Below are 15562 nucleotides of genomic sequence, written 5' to 3'. Positions count from 1 at the left end.
TCGCCAACGGCCCTCTCCAGCAGCTGCGCCGATGCCGACCGCCCCCCCGCGCTTGCCGGCCCCGCGCGGCCGGCTGCTGCCAAAAACGCGCAGCCCACCGCGCCCCCCCCAGCCCCGGCGCTGACCCCCCCGAGCGCCCCTACCCGCAAACCTGCCCCCCCGCCCCGCTGCAACCCCCTCCAGCAAACCTGCCCCAGTTTGAGAATTGAAAGCCCCCAGCCCGCAGCACACGCAGCAAGCTAAACGGAGGGCGACCATGCCTTGCGCCACCGGCCGAGGGCAAAAGCCATACAGCACTCCTGGTATTCCAGGCGGTCTCCCCATCCACAGTACTAACCTTGAGAGCCGACCCTGCTAAGCTTCCGAGATCAGACGAGATCGGGCGTTCCTCAGGGTGGTATGGCCGTAGGCACCCTCTCTCATCCCAACGGCCCTCTTCTCCAGCAGCTGCGCCGCATGCCGCCGCCCCGCGCTGCGGCCCCCGCGCGGCCCGGCTGCTGCCAAACGCGCAGCCCACCGCGCGCCCGCCCCGGCGCTGACCCCCAGCGCCCTACCCGCAACCTGCCCCCCGCCCCGCTGCAACCCCTCCGCAACCTGCCCCCTAGCGCAGCAGCCCGCCCGCAGCACCGCAGCAGCAAAAACGGAGGCGCCTGCCTGGCGCCCCGGCCGAGGGCAAAAAGCCTACAGCACCCGGTATTCCCAGGCGGTCTCCCATCCAAGTACTAACCGGAGCCGACCCTGCTTAGCTTCCGAGATCAGACGTGATCGGGCGTTCTCAGGGTGGTATGGCCGTAGGCACCCTCTCTCCCGCCAACGGCCCTCTCCAGCAGCTGCGCCGCATGCCAGCCGCCCCGCGCTGCGGCCACCGCGCGCCCGGCTGCTGCCAAACGCGCAGACCCACCGCGCGCCCGCACCCGGCGCTGACCCCCGAGCGCCCCTACCCGCAACCTGCCCCAGCCCCTGCCCCGCTGCAACCCCTCCGCAACCTGCCCCCGCAGCAGCAGCCCGCCCGCAGCACCGCAGCAGCAAAACGGAGGGCGCCTGCCTGGCGCCCCGGCCGAGGGCAAAAGCCTACAGCACCGGTATTCCCAGGCGGTCTCCCATCCAAGTACTAACCGGGCCCGACCCTGCTTAGCTTCCGAGATCAGACGAGATCGGCGTTCTCAGGGTGGTATGGCCGTAGGCACCCTCTCTCCCGCCAACGGCCCTCTCCAGCAGCTGCGCCGCATGCCGCCGCCCCGCGCTGCGGCCCATCCGCGCGGGCCCGGCTGCTGCCAAACGCGCAGACCCACCGCGCGCCCCGCCCCGGCGCTGACACCCCAGCGCCCCTACCCGCAACCTGCCCCCGCCCCTGCCCCCGCTGCAAACCCTACCGCAACCTGCCCCCAGCGCAGCAGCCCGCCCGCAGCACCGCAGCAGCAAAACGGAGGGCGCCTGCCTGGCGCCCCGGCCGAGGGCAAAAGCCTACAGCACCCGGTATTCCCAGGCGGTCTCCCATCCAAGTACTAACCGGGCCCGACCCTGCTTAGCTTCCGAGATCAGACGAGATCGGGCGTTCTCAGGGTGTATGGCCGTAGGCACCCTCTCTCCCGCCAACGGCCCTCTCCAGCAGCTGCGCCGCATGCCGCCGCCCGCGCTGCGGCCCACGCGCGGCCCGGCTGCTGCCAAACGCGCAGCCCACCGCGCGCCCGCCCCGGCGCTGACCCCCAGCGCCCTACCCGCAACCTGCCCCCGCCCCGCCCCGCTGCAACCCCTCCGCAACCTGCCACCCGCGCAGCAGCCCGCCCGCAGCACCGCAGCAGCAAAACGGAGGGCGCCTGCCTGGCGCCCCGGCCGAGGGCAAAAGCCTACAGCACCCGGTATTCCAGGCGGTCTCCCATCCAAGTACTAACCGGGCCCCGACCCTGCTTAGCTTCCGAGATCAGACGAGATCGGGCGTTCTCAGGGTGGTATGGGCCGTAGGCACCCTCTCTCCCGCCAACGGCCCTCTCCAGCAGCTGCGCCGCATGCCGCCGCCCCGCGCTGCGGCCCCGCGCGGCCCGGCTGCTGCCAAACGCGCAGCCCACCGCGCGCACCGCCCCGGCGCTGACCCCCAGCGCCCCTACCCGCAACCTGCCCCCCTGCCCCGCTGCAACCCCTCCGCAACCTGCCCCAGCGCAGCAGCCCGCCCGCAGCACCGCAGCAGCAAAACGGAGGGCGCCTGCCTGGCGCCCGGCCGAGGGCAAAAGCCTACAGCACCCGGTATTCCCAGGCGGTCTCCCATCCAAGTACTAACCGGGCCCGACCCTGCTTAGCTTCCGAGATCAGACGAGTTCGGGCGTTCTCAGGGTGGTATGGCCGTAGGCACCCTCTCTCCCGCCAACGGCCCTCTCCAGCAGCTGCGCCGCATGCCGCCGCCCCGCGCTGCGGCCCCGCGCGGCCCGGCTGCTGCCAAACGCGCAGCCCACCGCGCGCCCGCCCCGGCGCTGACACCCCAGCGCCCCTACCCGCAACCTGCCCCCCCCTGCCCCGCTGCAACCCCTCCGCAACCTGCCCCCGCGCAGCAGCCCGCCCGCAGCACCGCAGCAGCAAAACGGAGGGCGCCTGCCTGGCGCCCCGGCCGAGGGCAAAAGCCTACAGCACCCGGTATTCCCAGCGGTCTCCCATCCAAGTACTAACCGGGCCCGACCCTGCTTAGCTTCCGAGATCAGACGAGATCGGGCGTTCTCAGGGTGGTATGGCCGTAGGCACCCTCTCTCCCGCCAACGGCCCTCTCCAGCAGCTGCGCCGCATGCCGCCGCCCCGCGCTGCGGCCCCGCGCGGCCCGGCTGCTGCCAAAACGCGCAGCCCACCGCGCGCCCGCCCCGGCGCTGACCCCAGCGCCCCTACCCGCAACCTGCCCCCGCCCCTGCCCCGCTGCAACCCCTCCGCAACCTGCCCCCGCGCAGCAGCCCGCCCGCAGCACCGCAGCAGCAAAACGGAGGGCGCCTGCCTGGCGCCCCGGCCGAGGCAAAAGCCTACAGCACCCGGTATTCCCAGGCGGTCTCCATCCAAGTACTAACCGGGCCCGACCCTGCTTAGCTTCCGAGATCAGACGAGATCGGGCGTTCTCAGGGTGGTATGGCCGTAGGCACCCTCTCTCTCCCGCCAACGGCCCTCTCCAGCAGCTGCGCCGCATGCCGCCGCCCCGCGCTGCGCCACCCGCGCGGCCCGGCTGCTGCCAAACGCGCAGCCCACCGCGCGCCCGCCCGGCGCTGACCCCAGCGCCCCTACCCGCAACCTGCCCCCGCCCCTGCCCCGCTGCAACCCCTCCGCAACCTGCCCCCGCGCAGCAGCCCGCCCGCAGCACCGCAGCAGCAAAACGGAGGCGCCTGCCTGGCGCCCCGGCCGAGGGCAAAAGCCTACAGCACCCGGTATTCCCAGGCGGTCTCCCATCCAAGTACTAACCGGGCCCGACCCTGCTTAGCTTCCGAGATCAGACGAGATCGGGCGTTCTCAGGGTGGTATGGCCGTAGGCACCCTCTCTCCCGCCAACGGCCCTCTCCAGCAGCTGCGCCGCATGCCGCCGCCCCGCGCTGCGGCCCCGCGCGGCCCGGCTGCTGCCAAACGCGCAGCCCACCGCGCGCCCGCCCCGGCGCTGACCCCCAGCGCCCCTACCCGCAACCTGCCCCCGCCCCTGCCCCGCTGCAACCCCTCCGCAACCTGCCCCCGCGCAGCAGCCCGCCCGCAGCACCGCAGCAGCAAAACGGAGGGCGCCTGCCTGGCGCCCCGGCCGAGGGCAAAAGCCTACAGCACCCGGTATTCCCAGGCGGTCTCCCATCCAAGTACTAACCGGGCCCGACCCTGCTTAGCTTCCGAGATCAGACGAGATCGGGCGTTCTCAGGGTGGTATGGCCGTAGGCACCCTCTCTCCCGCCAACGGCCCTCTCCAGCAGCTGCGCCGCATGCCGCCGCCCCGCGCTGCGGCCCCGCGCGGCCCGGCTGCTGCCAAACGCGCAGCCCACCGCGCGCCCGCCCCGGCGCTGACCCCCAGCGCCCTACCCGCAACCTGCCCCCGCCCCTGCCCCGCTGCAACCCCTCCGCAACCTGCCCCGCGCAGCAGCCCGCCCGCAGCACCGCAGCAGCAAACGGAGGGCGCCTGCCTGGCGCCCCGGCCGAGGGCAAAAGCCTACAGCACCCGGTATTCCCAGGCGGTCTCCCATCCAAGTACTAACCGGGCCCGACCCTGCTTAGCTTCCGAGATCAGACGAGATCGGGCGTTCTCAGGGTGGTATGGCCGTAGGCACCCTCTCTCCCGCCAACGGCCCTCTCCAGCAGCTGCGCCGCATGCCGCCGCCCCGCGCTGCGGCCCCGCGCGGCCCGGCTGCTGCCAAACGCGCAGCCCACCGCGCGCCCGCCCCGGCGCTGACCCCCAGCGCCCCTACCCGCAACCTGCCCCCGCCCCTGCCCCGCTGCAACCCCTCCGCAACCTGCCCCCGCGCAGCAGCCCGCCCGCAGCACCGCAGCAGCAAAACGGAGGGCGCCTGCCTGGCGCCCCGGCCGAGGGCAAAAGCCTACAGCACCCGGTATTCCCAGGCGGTCTCCCATCCAAGTACTAACCGGGCCCGACCCTGCTTAGCTTCCGAGATCAGACGAGATCGGGCGTTCTCAGGGTGGTATGGCCGTAGGCACCCTCTCTCCCGCCAACGGCCCTCTCCAGCAGCTGCGCCGCATGCCGCCGCCCCGCGCTGCGGCCCCGCGCGGCCCGGCTGCTGCCAAACGCGCAGCCCACCGCGCGCCCCGCCCCGGCGCTGACCCCCAGCGCCCCTACCCGCAACCTGCCCCCGCCCCTGCCCCGCTGCAACCCCTCCGCAACCTGCCCCCGCGCAGCAGCCCGCCCGCAGCACCGCAGCAGCAAAACGGAGGGCGCCTGCCTGGCGCCCCGGCCGAGGGCAAAAGCCTACAGCACCCGGTATTCCCAGGCGGTCTCCCATCCAAGTACTAACCGGGCCCGACCCTGCTTAGCTTCCGAGATCAGACGAGATCGGGCGTTCTCAGGGTGGTATGGCCGTAGGCACCCTCTCTCCCGCCAACGGCCCTCTCCAGCAGCTGCGCCGCATGCCGCCGCCCCGCGCTGCGGCCCCGCGCGGCCCGGCTGCTGCCAAACGCGCAGCCCACCGCGCGCCCGCCCCGGCGCTGACCCCCAGCGCCCCTACCCGCAACCTGCCCCCGCCCCTGCCCCGCTGCAACCCCTCCGCAACCTGCCCCCGCGCAGCAACCCGCCCGCAGCACCGCAGCAGCAAAACGGAGGGCGCCTGCCTGGCGCCCCGGCCGAGGGCAAAAGCCTACAGCACCCGGTATTCCCAGGCGGTCTCCCATCCAAGTACTAACCGGGCCCGACCCTGCTTAGCTTCCGAGATCAGACGAGATCGGGCGTTCTCAGGGTGGTATGGCCGTAGGCACCCTCTCTCCCGCCAACGGCCCTCTCCAGCAGCTGCGCCGCATGCCGCCGCCCCGCGCTGCGGCCCCGCGCGGCCCGGCTGCTGCCAAACGCGCAGCCCACCGCGCGCCCGCCCCGGCGCTGACCCCCAGCGCCCCTACCCGCAACCTGCCCCCGCCCCTGCCCCGCTGCAACCCCTCCGCAACCTGCCCCCGCGCAGCAGCCCGCCCGCAGCACCGCAGCAGCAAAACGGAGGGCGCCTGCCTGGCGCCCCGGCCGAGGGCAAAAGCCTACAGCACCCGGTATTCCCAGGCGGTCTCCCATCCAAGTACTAACCGGGCCCGACCCTGCTTAGCTTCCGAGATCAGACGAGATCGGGCGTTCTCAGGGTGGTATGGCCGTAGGCACCCTCTCTCCCGCCAACGGCCCTCTCCAGCAGCTGCGCCGCATGCCGCCGCCCCGCGCTGCGGCCCCGCGCGGCCCGGCTGCTGCCAAACGCGCAGCCCACCGCGCGCCCGCCCCGGCGCTGACCCCCAGCGCCCCTACCCGCAACCTGCCCCCGCCCCTGCCCCGCTGCAACCCCTCCGCAACCTGCCCCCGCGCAGCAGCCCGCCCGCAGCACCGCAGCAGCAAAACGGAGGGCGCCTGCCTGGCGCCCCGGCCGAGGGCAAAAGCCTACAGCACCCGGTATTCCCAGGCGGTCTCCCATCCAAGTACTAACCGGGCCCGACCCTGCTTAGCTTCCGAGATCAGACGAGATCGGGCGTTCTCAGGGTGGTATGGCCGTAGGCACCCTCTCTCCCGCCAACGGCCCTCTCCAGCAGCTGCGCCGCATGCCGCCGCCCCGCGCTGCGGCCCCGCGCGGCCCGGCTGCTGCCAAACGCGCAGCCCACCGCGCGCCCGCCCCGGCGCTGACCCCCAGCGCCCCTACCCGCAACCTGCCCCCGCCCCTGCCCCGCTGCAACCCCTCCGCAACCTGCCCCCGCGCAGCAGCCCGCCCGCAGCACCGCAGCAGCAAAACGGAGGGCGCCTGCCTGGCGCCCCGGCCGAGGGCAAAAGCCTACAGCACCCGGTATTCCCAGGCGGTCTCCCATCCAAGTACTAACCGGGCCCGACCCTGCTTAGCTTCCGAGATCAGACGAGATCGGGCGTTCTCAGGGTGGTATGGCCGTAGGCACCCTCTCTCCCGCCAACGGCCCTCTCCAGCAGCTGCGCCGCATGCCGCCGCCCCGCGCTGCGGCCCCGCGCGGCCCGGCTGCTGCCAAACGCGCAGCCCACCGCGCGCCCGCCCCGGCGCTGACCCCCAGCGCCCCTACCCGCAACCTGCCCCCGCCCCTGCCCCGCTGCAACCCCTCCGCAACCTGCCCCCGCGCAGCAGCCCGCCCGCAGCACCGCAGCAGCAAAACGGAGGGCGCCTGCCTGGCGCCCCGGCCGAGGGCAAAAGCCTACAGCACCCGGTATTCCCAGGCGGTCTCCCATCCAAGTACTAACCGGGCCCGACCCTGCTTAGCTTCCGAGATCAGACGAGATCGGGCGTTCTCAGGGTGGTATGGCCGTAGGCACCCTCTCTCCCGCCAACGGCCCTCTCCAGCAGCTGCGCCGCATGCCGCCGCCCCGCGCTGCGGCCCCGCGCGGCCCGGCTGCTGCCAAACGCGCAGCCCACCGCGCGCCCGCCCCGGCGCTGACCCCCAGCGCCCCTACCCGCAACCTGCCCCCGCCCCTGCCCCGCTGCAACCCCTCCGCAACCTGCCCCCGCGCAGCAGCCCGCCCGCAGCACCGCAGCAGCAAAACGGAGGGCGCCTGCCTGGCGCCCCGGCCGAGGGCAAAAGCCTACAGCACCCGGTATTCCCAGGCGGTCTCCCATCCAAGTACTAACCGGGCCCGACCCTGCTTAGCTTCCGAGATCAGACGAGATCGGGCGTTCTCAGGGTGGTATGGCCGTAGGCACCCTCTCTCCCGCCAACGGCCCTCTCCAGCAGCTGCGCCGCATGCCGCCGCCCCGCGCTGCGGCCCCCGCGCGGCCCGGCTGCTGCCAAACGCGCAGCCCACCGCGCGCCCGCCCCGGCGCTGACCCCCAGCGCCCCTACCCGCAACCTGCCCCCGCCCCTGCCCCGCTGCAACCCCTCCGCAACCTGCCCCCGCGCAGCAGCCCGCCCGCAGCACCGCAGCAGCAAAACGGAGGGCGCCTGCCTGGCGCCCCGGCCGAGGGCAAAAGCCTACAGCACCCGGTATTCCCAGGCGGTCTCCCATCCAAGTACTAACCGGGCCCGACCCTGCTTAGCTTCCGAGATCAGACGAGATCGGGCGTTCTCAGGGTGGTATGGCCGTAGGCACCCTCTCTCCCGCCAACGGCCCTCTCCAGCAGCTGCGCCGCATGCCGCCGCCCCGCGCTGCGGCCCCGCGCGGCCCGGCTGCTGCCAAACGCGCAGCCCACCGCGCGCCCGCCCCGGCGCTGACCCCCAGCGCCCCTACCCGCAACCTGCCCCCGCCCCTGCCCCGCTGCAACCCCTCCGCAACCTGCCCCCGCGCAGCAACCCGCCCGCAGCACCGCAGCAGCAAAACGGAGGGCGCCTGCCTGGCGCCCCGGCCGAGGGCAAAAGCCTACAGCACCCGGTATTCCCAGGCGGTCTCCCATCCAAGTACTAACCGGGCCCGACCCTGCTTAGCTTCCGAGATCAGACGAGATCGGGCGTTCTCAGGGTGGTATGGCCGTAGGCACCCTCTCTCCCGCCAACGGCCCTCTCCAGCAGCTGCGCCGCATGCCGCCGCCCCGCGCTGCGGCCCCGCGCGGCCCGGCTGCTGCCAAACGCGCAGCCCACCGCGCGCCCGCCCCGGCGCTGACCCCCAGCGCCCCTACCCGCAACCTGCCCCCGCCCCTGCCCCGCTGCAACCCCTCCGCAACCTGCCCCCGCGCAGCAGCCCGCCCGCAGCACCGCAGCAGCAAAACGGAGGGCGCCTGCCTGGCGCCCCGGCCGAGGGCAAAAGCCTACAGCACCCGGTATTCCCAGGCGGTCTCCCATCCAACTACTAACCGGGCCCGACCCTGCTTAGCTTCCGAGATCAGACGAGATCGGGCGTTCTCAGGGTGGTATGGCCGTAGGCACCCTCTCTCCCGCCAACGGCCCTCTCCAGCAGCTGCGCCGCATGCCGCCGCCCCGCGCTGCGGCCCCGCGCGGCCCGGCTGCTGCCAAACGCGCAGCCCACCGCGCGCCCGCCCCGGCGCTGACCCCCAGCGCCCCTACCCGCAACCTGCCCCCGCCCCTGCCCCGCTGCAACCCCTCCGCAACCTGCCCCCGCGCAGCAGCCCGCCCGCAGCACCGCAGCAGCAAAACGGAGGGCGCCTGCCTGGCGCCCCGGCCGAGGGCAAAAGCCTACAGCACCCGGTATTCCCAGGCGGTCTCCCATCCAAGTACTAACCGGGCCCGACCCTGCTTAGCTTCCGAGATCAGACGAGATCGGGCGTTCTCAGGGTGGTATGGCCGTAGGCACCCTCTCTCCCGCCAACGGCCCTCTCCAGCAGCTGCGCCGCATGCCGCCGCCCCGCGCTGCGGCCCCGCGCGGCCCGGCTGCTGCCAAACGCGCAGCCCACCGCGCGCCCGCCCCGGCGCTGACCCCCAGCGCCCCTACCCGCAACCTGCCCCCGCCCCTGCCCCGCTGCAACCCCTCCGCAACCTGCCCCCGCGCAGCAGCCCGCCCGCAGCACCGCAGCAGCAAAACGGAGGGCGCCTGCCTGGCGCCCCGGCCGAGGGCAAAAGCCTACAGCACCCGGTATTCCCAGGCGGTCTCCCATCCAAGTACTAACCGGGCCCGACCCTGCTTAGCTTCCGAGATCAGACGAGATCGGGCGTTCTCAGGGTGGTATGGCCGTAGGCACCCTCTCTCCCGCCAACGGCCCTCTCCAGCAGCTGCGCCGCATGCCGCCGCCCCGCGCTGCGGCCCCGCGCGGCCCGGCTGCTGCCAAACGTGCAGCCCACCGCGCGCCCGCCCCGGCGCTGACCCCCAGCGCCCCTACCCGCAACCTGCCCCCGCCCCTGCCCCGCTGCAACCCCTCCGCAACCTGCCCCCGCGCAGCAGCCCGCCCGCAGCACCGCAGCAGCAAAACGGAGGGCGCCTGCCTGGCGCCCCGGCCGAGGGCAAAAGCCTACAGCACCCGGTATTCCCAGGCGGTCTCCCATCCAAGTACTAACCGGGCCCGACCCTGCTTAGCTTCCGAGATCAGACGAGATCGGGCGTTCTCAGGGTGGTATGGCCGTAGGCACCCTCTCTCCCGCCAACGGCCCTCTCCAGCAGCTGCGCCGCATGCCGCCGCCCCGCGCTGCGGCCCCGCGCGGCCCGGCTGCTGCCAAACGCGCAGCCCACCGCGCGCCCGCCCCGGCGCTGACCCCCAGCGCCCCTACCCGCAACCTGCCCCCGCCCCTGCCCCGCTGCAACCCCTCCGCAACCTGCCCCCGCGCAGCAACCCGCCCGCAGCACCGCAGCAGCAAAACGGAGGGCGCCTGCCTGGCGCCCCGGCCGAGGGCAAAAGCCTACAGCACCCGGTATTCCCAGGCGGTCTCCCATCCAAGTACTAACCGGGCCCGACCCTGCTTAGCTTCCGAGATCAGACGAGATCGGGCGTTCTCAGGGTGGTATGGCCGTAGGCACCCTCTCTCCCGCCAACGGCCCTCTCCAGCAGCTGCGCCGCATGCCGCCGCCCCGCGCTGCGGCCCCGCGCGGCCCGGCTGCTGCCAAACGCGCAGCCCACCGCGCGCCCGCCCCGGCGCTGACCCCCAGCGCCCCTACCCGCAACCTGCCCCCGCCCCTGCCCCGCTGCAACCCCTCCGCAACCTGCCCCCGCGCAGCAGCCCGCCCGCAGCACCGCAGCAGCAAAACGGAGGGCGCCTGCCTGGCGCCCCGGCCGAGGGCAAAAGCCTACAGCACCCGGTATTCCCAGGCGGTCTCCCATCCAACTACTAACCGGGCCCGACCCTGCTTAGCTTCCGAGATCAGACGAGATCGGGCGTTCTCAGGGTGGTATGGCCGTAGGCACCCTCTCTCCCGCCAACGGCCCTCTCCAGCAGCTGCGCCGCATGCCGCCGCCCCGCGCTGCGGCCCCGCGCGGCCCGGCTGCTGCCAAACGCGCAGCCCACCGCGCGCCCGCCCCGGCGCTGACCCCCAGCGCCCCTACCCGCAACCTGCCCCCGCCCCTGCCCCGCTGCAACCCCTCCGCAACCTGCCCCCGCGCAGCAGCCCGCCCGCAGCACCGCAGCAGCAAAACGGAGGGCGCCTGCCTGGCGCCCCGGCCGAGGGCAAAAGCCTACAGCACCCGGTATTCCCAGGCGGTCTCCCATCCAAGTACTAACCGGGCCCGACCCTGCTTAGCTTCCGAGATCAGACGAGATCGGGCGTTCTCAGGGTGGTATGGCCGTAGGCACCCTCTCTCCCGCCAACGGCCCTCTCCAGCAGCTGCGCCGCATGCCGCCGCCCCGCGCTGCGGCCCCGCGCGGCCCGGCTGCTGCCAAACGCGCAGCCCACCGCGCGCCCGCCCCGGCGCTGACCCCCAGCGCCCCTACCCGCAACCTGCCCCCGCCCCTGCCCCGCTGCAACCCCTCCGCAACCTGCCCCCGCGCAGCAGCCCGCCCGCAGCACCGCAGCAGCAAAACGGAGGGCGCCTGCCTGGCGCCCCGGCCGAGGGCAAAAGCCTACAGCACCCGGTATTCCCAGGCGGTCTCCCATCCAAGTACTAACCGGGCCCGACCCTGCTTAGCTTCCGAGATCAGACGAGATCGGGCGTTCTCAGGGTGGTATGGCCGTAGGCACCCTCTCTCCCGCCAACGGCCCTCTCCAGCAGCTGCGCCGCATGCCGCCGCCCCGCGCTGCGGCCCCGCGCGGCCCGGCTGCTGCCAAACGCGCAGCCCACCGCGCGCCCGCCCCGGCGCTGACCCCCAGCGCCCCTACCCGCAACCTGCCCCCGCCCCTGCCCCGCTGCAACCCCTCCGCAACCTGCCCCCGCGCAGCAGCCCGCCCGCAGCACCGCAGCAGCAAAACGGAGGGCGCCTGCCTGGCGCCCCGGCCGAGGGCAAAAGCCTACAGCACCCGGTATTCCCAGGCGGTCTCCCATCCAAGTACTAACCGGGCCCGACCCTGCTTAGCTTCCGAGATCAGACGAGATCGGGCGTTCTCAGGGTGGTATGGCCGTAGGCACCCTCTCTCCCGCCAACGGCCCTCTCCAGCAGCTGCGCCGCATGCCGCCGCCCCGCGCTGCGGCCCCGCGCGGCCCGGCTGCTGCCAAACGCGCAGCCCACCGCGCGCCCGCCCCGGCGCTGACCCCCAGCGCCCCTACCCGCAACCTGCCCCCGCCCCTGCCCCGCTGCAACCCCTCCGCAACCTGCCCCCGCGCAGCAGCCCGCCCGCAGCACCGCAGCAGCAAAACGGAGGGCGCCTGCCTGGCGCCCCGGCCGAGGGCAAAAGCCTACAGCACCCGGTATTCCCAGGCGGTCTCCCATCCAAGTACTAACCGGGCCCGACCCTGCTTAGCTTCCGAGATCAGACGAGATCGGGCGTTCTCAGGGTGGTATGGCCGTAGGCACCCTCTCTCCCGCCAACGGCCCTCTCCAGCAGCTGCGCCGCATGCCGCCGCCCCGCGCTGCGGCCCCGCGCGGCCCGGCTGCTGCCAAACGCGCAGCCCACCGCGCGCCCGCCCCGGCGCTGACCCCCAGCGCCCCTACCCGCAACCTGCCCCCGCCCCTGCCCCGCTGCAACCCCTCCGCAACCTGCCCCCGCGCAGCAGCCCGCCCGCAGCACCGCAGCAGCAAAACGGAGGGCGCCTGCCTGGCGCCCCGGCCGAGGGCAAAAGCCTACAGCACCCGGTATTCCCAGGCGGTCTCCCATCCAAGTACTAACCGGGCCCGACCCTGCTTAGCTTCCGAGATCAGACGAGATCGGGCGTTCTCAGGGTGGTATGGCCGTAGGCACCCTCTCTCCCGCCAACGGCCCTCTCCAGCAGCTGCGCCGCATGCCGCCGCCCCGCGCTGCGGCCCCGCGCGGCCCGGCTGCTGCCAAACGCGCAGCCCACCGCGCGCCCGCCCCGGCGCTGACCCCCAGCGCCCCTACCCGCAACCTGCCCCCGCCCCTGCCCCGCTGCAACCCCTCCGCAACCTGCCCCCGCGCAGCAGCCCGCCCGCAGCACCGCAGCAGCAAAACGGAGGGCGCCTGCCTGGCGCCCCAGCCGAGGGCAAAAGCCTACAGCACCCGGTATTCCCAGGCGGTCTCCCATCCAAGTACTAACCGGGCCCGACCCTGCTTAGCTTCCGAGATCAGACGAGATCGGGCGTTCTCAGGGTGGTATGGCCGTAGGCACCCTCTCTCCCGCCAACGGCCCTCTCCAGCAGCTGCGCCGCATGCCGCCGCCCCGCGCTGCGGCCCCGCGCGGCCCGGCTGCTGCCAAACGCGCAGCCCACCACGTGCCCGCCCCGGCGCTGACCCCCAGCGCCCCTACCCGCAACCTGCCCCCGCCCCCGCCCCGCTGCAACCCCTCCGCAACCTGCCCCCGCGCAGCAGCCCGCCCGCAGCACCGCAGCAGCAAAACGGAGGGCGCCTGCCTGGCGCCCCGGCCGAGGGCAAAAGCCTACAGCACCCGGTATTCCCAGGCGGTCTCCCATCCAAGTACTAACCGGGCCCGACCCTGCTTAGCTTCCGAGATCAGACGAGATCGGGCGTTCTCAGGGTGGTATGGCCGTAGGCACCCTCTCTCCCGCCAACGGCCCTCTCCAGCAGCTGCGCCGCATGCCGCCGCCCCGCGCTGCGGCCCCGCGCGGCCCGGCTGCTGCCAAACGCGCAGCCCACCGCGCGCCCGCCCCGGCGCTGACCCCCAGCGCCCCTACCCGCAACCTGCCCCCGCCCCTGCCCCGCTGCAACCCCTCCGCAACCTGCCCCCGCGCAGCAGCCCGCCCGCAGCACCGCAGCAGCAAAACGGAGGGCGCCTGCCTGGCGCCCCGGCCGAGGGCAAAAGCCTACAGCACCCGGTATTCCCAGGCGGTCTCCCATCCAAGTACTAACCGGGCCCGACCCTGCTTAGCTTCCGAGATCAGACGAGATCGGGCGTTCTCAGGGTGGTATGGCCGTAGGCACCCTCTCTCCCGCCAACGGCCCTCTCCAGCAGCTGCGCCGCATGCCGCCGCCCCGCGCTGCGGCCCCGCGCGGCCCGGCTGCTGCCAAACGCGCAGCCCACCGCGCGCCCGCCCCGGCGCTGACCCCCAGCGCCCCTACCCGCAACCTGCCCCCGCCCCCGCCCCGCTGCAACCCCTCCGCAACCTGCCCCCGCGCAGCAGCCCGCCCGCAGCACCGCAGCAGCAAAACGGAGGGCGCCTGCCTGGCGCCCCGGCCGAGGGCAAAAGCCTACAGCACCCGGTATTCCCGGGCGGTCTCCCATCCAAGTACTAACCGGGCCCGACCCTGCTTAGCTTCCGAGATCAGACGAGATCGGGCGTTCTCAGGGTGGTATGGCCGTAGGCACCCTCTCTCCCGCCAACGGCCCTCTCCAGCAGCTGCGCCGCATGCCGCCGCCCCGCGCTGCGGCCCCGCGCGGCCCGGCTGCTGCCAAACGCGCAGCCCACCGCGCGCCCGCCCCGGCGCTGACCCCCAGCGCCCCTACCCGCAACCTGCCCCCGCCCCTGCCCCGCTGCAACCCCTCCGCAACCTGCCCCCGCGCAGCAGCCCGCCCGCAGCACCGCAGCAGCAAAACGGAGGGCGCCTGCCTGGCGCCCCGGCCGAGGGCAAAAGCCTACAGCACCCGGTATTCCCAGGCGGTCTCCCATCCAAGTACTAACCGGGCCCGACCCTGCTTAGCTTCCGAGATCAGACGAGATCGGGCGTTCTCAGGGTGGTATGGCCGTAGGCACCCTCTCTCCCGCCAACGGCCCTCTCCAGCAGCTGCGCCGCATGCCGCCGCCCCGCGCTGCGGCCCCGCGCGGCCCGGCTGCTGCAAAACGCGCAGCCCACCGCGCGCCCGCCCCGGCGCTGACCCCCAGCGCCCCTACCCGCAACCTGCCCCCGCCCCTGCCCCGCTGCAACCCCTCCGCAACCTGCCCCCGCGCAGCAGCCCGCCCGCAGCACCGCAGCAGCAAAACGGAGGGCGCCTGCCTGGCGCCCCGGCCGAGGGCAAAAGCCTACAGCACCCGGTATTCCCAGGCGGTCTCCCATCCAAGTACTAACCGGGCCCGACCCTGCTTAGCTTCCGAGATCAGACGAGATCGGGCGTTCTCAGGGTGGTATGGCCGTAGGCACCCTCTCTCCCGCCAACGGCCCTCTCCAGCAGCTGCGCCGCATGCCGCCGGCCTGCAGTGCAGCTCCATGCAGCCTCGTCGAGGCTGAACGCACAGCCATATACTCACACCTTCCCAACTGCCGCTCCAGTGCTCCAGTTGGAGCTCATCACGCCCCCACCCCTACCTTGCTGTAACCCCTCCACCCGCTCCACAATGCATGCCCTTATATTAGAAGGAGCTGCTTTCCATCATGCAGATGATACTGCCTCCAGGCAAAAACACTATTCACATTGTAGATGCCATTCCTTCTCTCATCTGCTGTGTTTTCACGCACTTGTACTGTGTCAGGAAATACCCACAGTTGCTTTCCACTGCCACACTGTGTGCTCACCATGCAGCCATCTTGACCCTGGCTGTGGACTGTCTAGGTTCCCAGGCAGCAGTTACAAACAACACCTTTCTACAGGCAACCTCAGCAGTCATTTTATCAGGAGTTTTGTTGGGAATTATCTTGCCCAACAGGGTCAACTGTAGGTCACCACATCATTGTAGGGTCAGAGAGCTGCTTACCACCCGCATAGAGCTGTCAAACGGCCACATAACAGCCGCTGGGACAGGTTCCCCATGACGCACGGGCTTGGGCATGCGAGAGCCATAAGCAGGCGGTTTGTCCGAGCTGGTGCTTTCATCTCCCCCTCCTTCCCGATGGGTAAATCCCATCAGCAACCGCCCCACGTCAGCCCTCAGCCCTAATCCCATCTCGGGGAACCTCATCAGCCTCCTGTCAGCTGGGCCAGGGGATGGACAGTGCCGGGGAGGGACACCCCTGTTCCCTGCAAATCCCGGGGGACAGCAGGAATGGCCCTGGGCTCTGGCCTGGGAAGGGGAGCAAGGTGGTGGAAAGAGGCTGCCCATCTTT

The 15562-nt window shown here is 72.7% G+C and overlaps 36 non-coding genes and 1 pseudogene across 36 annotated transcripts; all 37 read right to left on the bottom strand.

Moving 5' to 3' along the window:
* Window positions 1–678: 678 nt before the first annotated feature.
* On the bottom strand, window positions 679–797 carry LOC147599645 (5S ribosomal RNA). The gene has a single exon (XR_015259452.1). It is a non-coding gene; the product is annotated as a 5S ribosomal RNA (ribosomal RNA).
* A 271-nt stretch (window positions 798–1068) lies between these two features.
* On the bottom strand, window positions 1069–1185 carry LOC147599644 (5S ribosomal RNA). The gene has a single exon (XR_015259457.1). It is a non-coding gene; the product is annotated as a 5S ribosomal RNA (ribosomal RNA).
* Window positions 1186–1461: 276 nt separating this feature from the next.
* Window positions 1462–1579, bottom strand: LOC147599643 (5S ribosomal RNA). The gene has a single exon (XR_015259454.1). It is a non-coding gene; the product is annotated as a 5S ribosomal RNA (ribosomal RNA).
* Window positions 1580–1844: 265 nt separating this feature from the next.
* Window positions 1845–1964, bottom strand: LOC147599642 (5S ribosomal RNA; annotated as a pseudogene).
* Window positions 1965–2226: 262 nt separating this feature from the next.
* On the bottom strand, window positions 2227–2345 carry LOC147599641 (5S ribosomal RNA). Its single transcript, XR_015259447.1, has one exon. It is a non-coding gene; the product is annotated as a 5S ribosomal RNA (ribosomal RNA).
* A 265-nt stretch (window positions 2346–2610) lies between these two features.
* On the bottom strand, window positions 2611–2728 carry LOC147599640 (5S ribosomal RNA). Its single transcript, XR_015259449.1, has one exon. It is a non-coding gene; the product is annotated as a 5S ribosomal RNA (ribosomal RNA).
* A 265-nt stretch (window positions 2729–2993) lies between these two features.
* On the bottom strand, window positions 2994–3111 carry LOC147599639 (5S ribosomal RNA). Its single transcript, XR_015259448.1, has one exon. It is a non-coding gene; the product is annotated as a 5S ribosomal RNA (ribosomal RNA).
* Window positions 3112–3377: 266 nt separating this feature from the next.
* LOC147599638 (5S ribosomal RNA) lies at window positions 3378–3496 on the bottom strand. The gene has a single exon (XR_015259492.1). It is a non-coding gene; the product is annotated as a 5S ribosomal RNA (ribosomal RNA).
* A 266-nt stretch (window positions 3497–3762) lies between these two features.
* LOC147599637 (5S ribosomal RNA) lies at window positions 3763–3881 on the bottom strand. The gene has a single exon (XR_015259491.1). It is a non-coding gene; the product is annotated as a 5S ribosomal RNA (ribosomal RNA).
* A 263-nt stretch (window positions 3882–4144) lies between these two features.
* LOC147599636 (5S ribosomal RNA) lies at window positions 4145–4263 on the bottom strand. The gene has a single exon (XR_015259490.1). It is a non-coding gene; the product is annotated as a 5S ribosomal RNA (ribosomal RNA).
* A 266-nt stretch (window positions 4264–4529) lies between these two features.
* Window positions 4530–4648, bottom strand: LOC147599635 (5S ribosomal RNA). The gene has a single exon (XR_015259488.1). It is a non-coding gene; the product is annotated as a 5S ribosomal RNA (ribosomal RNA).
* Window positions 4649–4915: 267 nt separating this feature from the next.
* Window positions 4916–5034, bottom strand: LOC147599634 (5S ribosomal RNA). The gene has a single exon (XR_015259487.1). It is a non-coding gene; the product is annotated as a 5S ribosomal RNA (ribosomal RNA).
* Window positions 5035–5300: 266 nt separating this feature from the next.
* Window positions 5301–5419, bottom strand: LOC147599633 (5S ribosomal RNA). The gene has a single exon (XR_015259486.1). It is a non-coding gene; the product is annotated as a 5S ribosomal RNA (ribosomal RNA).
* Window positions 5420–5685: 266 nt separating this feature from the next.
* LOC147599632 (5S ribosomal RNA) lies at window positions 5686–5804 on the bottom strand. Its single transcript, XR_015259485.1, has one exon. It is a non-coding gene; the product is annotated as a 5S ribosomal RNA (ribosomal RNA).
* A 266-nt stretch (window positions 5805–6070) lies between these two features.
* LOC147599631 (5S ribosomal RNA) lies at window positions 6071–6189 on the bottom strand. The gene has a single exon (XR_015259484.1). It is a non-coding gene; the product is annotated as a 5S ribosomal RNA (ribosomal RNA).
* A 266-nt stretch (window positions 6190–6455) lies between these two features.
* Window positions 6456–6574, bottom strand: LOC147599630 (5S ribosomal RNA). The gene has a single exon (XR_015259483.1). It is a non-coding gene; the product is annotated as a 5S ribosomal RNA (ribosomal RNA).
* Window positions 6575–6840: 266 nt separating this feature from the next.
* LOC147599629 (5S ribosomal RNA) lies at window positions 6841–6959 on the bottom strand. Its single transcript, XR_015259482.1, has one exon. It is a non-coding gene; the product is annotated as a 5S ribosomal RNA (ribosomal RNA).
* Window positions 6960–7225: 266 nt separating this feature from the next.
* Window positions 7226–7344, bottom strand: LOC147599628 (5S ribosomal RNA). The gene has a single exon (XR_015259481.1). It is a non-coding gene; the product is annotated as a 5S ribosomal RNA (ribosomal RNA).
* Window positions 7345–7611: 267 nt separating this feature from the next.
* On the bottom strand, window positions 7612–7730 carry LOC147599627 (5S ribosomal RNA). Its single transcript, XR_015259480.1, has one exon. It is a non-coding gene; the product is annotated as a 5S ribosomal RNA (ribosomal RNA).
* Window positions 7731–7996: 266 nt separating this feature from the next.
* On the bottom strand, window positions 7997–8115 carry LOC147599626 (5S ribosomal RNA). The gene has a single exon (XR_015259479.1). It is a non-coding gene; the product is annotated as a 5S ribosomal RNA (ribosomal RNA).
* Window positions 8116–8381: 266 nt separating this feature from the next.
* LOC147599625 (5S ribosomal RNA) lies at window positions 8382–8500 on the bottom strand. The gene has a single exon (XR_015259446.1). It is a non-coding gene; the product is annotated as a 5S ribosomal RNA (ribosomal RNA).
* Window positions 8501–8766: 266 nt separating this feature from the next.
* LOC147599624 (5S ribosomal RNA) lies at window positions 8767–8885 on the bottom strand. Its single transcript, XR_015259477.1, has one exon. It is a non-coding gene; the product is annotated as a 5S ribosomal RNA (ribosomal RNA).
* Window positions 8886–9151: 266 nt separating this feature from the next.
* LOC147599623 (5S ribosomal RNA) lies at window positions 9152–9270 on the bottom strand. Its single transcript, XR_015259476.1, has one exon. It is a non-coding gene; the product is annotated as a 5S ribosomal RNA (ribosomal RNA).
* Window positions 9271–9536: 266 nt separating this feature from the next.
* On the bottom strand, window positions 9537–9655 carry LOC147599622 (5S ribosomal RNA). The gene has a single exon (XR_015259475.1). It is a non-coding gene; the product is annotated as a 5S ribosomal RNA (ribosomal RNA).
* Window positions 9656–9921: 266 nt separating this feature from the next.
* On the bottom strand, window positions 9922–10040 carry LOC147599621 (5S ribosomal RNA). The gene has a single exon (XR_015259474.1). It is a non-coding gene; the product is annotated as a 5S ribosomal RNA (ribosomal RNA).
* Window positions 10041–10306: 266 nt separating this feature from the next.
* LOC147599620 (5S ribosomal RNA) lies at window positions 10307–10425 on the bottom strand. The gene has a single exon (XR_015259445.1). It is a non-coding gene; the product is annotated as a 5S ribosomal RNA (ribosomal RNA).
* A 266-nt stretch (window positions 10426–10691) lies between these two features.
* Window positions 10692–10810, bottom strand: LOC147599619 (5S ribosomal RNA). Its single transcript, XR_015259473.1, has one exon. It is a non-coding gene; the product is annotated as a 5S ribosomal RNA (ribosomal RNA).
* Window positions 10811–11076: 266 nt separating this feature from the next.
* LOC147599618 (5S ribosomal RNA) lies at window positions 11077–11195 on the bottom strand. Its single transcript, XR_015259472.1, has one exon. It is a non-coding gene; the product is annotated as a 5S ribosomal RNA (ribosomal RNA).
* A 266-nt stretch (window positions 11196–11461) lies between these two features.
* On the bottom strand, window positions 11462–11580 carry LOC147599617 (5S ribosomal RNA). Its single transcript, XR_015259471.1, has one exon. It is a non-coding gene; the product is annotated as a 5S ribosomal RNA (ribosomal RNA).
* A 266-nt stretch (window positions 11581–11846) lies between these two features.
* Window positions 11847–11965, bottom strand: LOC147599616 (5S ribosomal RNA). The gene has a single exon (XR_015259464.1). It is a non-coding gene; the product is annotated as a 5S ribosomal RNA (ribosomal RNA).
* Window positions 11966–12231: 266 nt separating this feature from the next.
* LOC147599615 (5S ribosomal RNA) lies at window positions 12232–12350 on the bottom strand. Its single transcript, XR_015259455.1, has one exon. It is a non-coding gene; the product is annotated as a 5S ribosomal RNA (ribosomal RNA).
* Window positions 12351–12616: 266 nt separating this feature from the next.
* On the bottom strand, window positions 12617–12735 carry LOC147599614 (5S ribosomal RNA). Its single transcript, XR_015259444.1, has one exon. It is a non-coding gene; the product is annotated as a 5S ribosomal RNA (ribosomal RNA).
* A 266-nt stretch (window positions 12736–13001) lies between these two features.
* LOC147599613 (5S ribosomal RNA) lies at window positions 13002–13120 on the bottom strand. The gene has a single exon (XR_015259512.1). It is a non-coding gene; the product is annotated as a 5S ribosomal RNA (ribosomal RNA).
* Window positions 13121–13386: 266 nt separating this feature from the next.
* Window positions 13387–13505, bottom strand: LOC147599612 (5S ribosomal RNA). Its single transcript, XR_015259500.1, has one exon. It is a non-coding gene; the product is annotated as a 5S ribosomal RNA (ribosomal RNA).
* Window positions 13506–13771: 266 nt separating this feature from the next.
* LOC147599611 (5S ribosomal RNA) lies at window positions 13772–13890 on the bottom strand. Its single transcript, XR_015259517.1, has one exon. It is a non-coding gene; the product is annotated as a 5S ribosomal RNA (ribosomal RNA).
* A 266-nt stretch (window positions 13891–14156) lies between these two features.
* LOC147599610 (5S ribosomal RNA) lies at window positions 14157–14275 on the bottom strand. Its single transcript, XR_015259489.1, has one exon. It is a non-coding gene; the product is annotated as a 5S ribosomal RNA (ribosomal RNA).
* Window positions 14276–14541: 266 nt separating this feature from the next.
* On the bottom strand, window positions 14542–14660 carry LOC147599609 (5S ribosomal RNA). The gene has a single exon (XR_015259478.1). It is a non-coding gene; the product is annotated as a 5S ribosomal RNA (ribosomal RNA).
* Window positions 14661–15562: the final 902 nt, after the last annotated feature.

Source organism: Chlamydotis macqueenii, chromosome 9, assembly GCF_036417535.1.
Source record: "Chlamydotis macqueenii isolate bChlMac1 chromosome 9, bChlMac1.mat, whole genome shotgun sequence".
In the NCBI taxonomy this organism is placed as follows: Eukaryota; Metazoa; Chordata; class Aves; order Otidiformes; family Otididae; genus Chlamydotis; species Chlamydotis macqueenii.
Note: the sequence above shows the minus strand (reverse complement) of the source record. Positions and strands in the feature narration are given on the sequence as shown.